Genomic DNA, 842 nt, shown 5'->3' on the forward strand with positions numbered 1-842 from the left:
TACACACTACAGGCAGCTTCTAATACTTTGTGTTTTAGCTGTTTAATAACACCAAGACTGGCACTACCCAAGTGAGTGAAAACTGAAATAATTAAAACTATGGGGACAAAAGTCTAGTACCTCCTCTGTGCAATGACAATGTCCTAAGCTTTGATCTGTTCCTCTGACTATTGTGTGGTCTTTGGGTGAGTTTTAATTATCTTAAGTTTGAGCTGCATTCCTCTGTTAAACTACTCCTCCACACTAAACTTACTCCCTATGACTGTAAACTCCTTATCCTGCCATCCCAGCTGACAAGGAGCTTAATCATGTTTAATGAGTTTGTCCACGGTAACTTTATGTAAACAGGGCTGGCCGTCAGGTCCGGGGGAGGGTGGACAGCACTGTAAATATTCAAGGCTCCAGCAGGGTTTTGAGCCTTAGGACGACCCTTGCAAGCCCTGGGTGGCTGGCAGGAATGCTAAGTGAGGGGGGCAGTTCAAGTCTTTGGGAGAGGAAGAACAGACATAAGATTCCTCTTTCCTCTCTGCTTTACCTCTCCTTGGTATGACTCATTTATCTGGAATTTGAGCGGTGACAAGAGCATTGAAGTCTTTAGTTGGAACCCACTTGTTATTATGCTGGACTGACCTCTTCAGTAACGTGGACAACCCCCAGGGTCTCCAGAATACAGGTGGACAGCAGGGGAATGGGCTCAACCCAGCGGTTCTGGGGGTTGATGTATTAAAGGTGTTCCTCCACCCAGTATGTGACCAGCCCCAGCTTCTCCACGATCATGTATGGCCCCTGCCAGGTTGCCAGAAATTTACAGTTTGCTTTAGAGTGGAGCGCAAGGACACAAG

Source organism: Chanos chanos, chromosome 11 (genome assembly GCF_902362185.1).
Source record: "Chanos chanos chromosome 11, fChaCha1.1, whole genome shotgun sequence".
NCBI classification, from domain to species: Eukaryota; Metazoa; Chordata; class Actinopteri; order Gonorynchiformes; family Chanidae; genus Chanos; species Chanos chanos.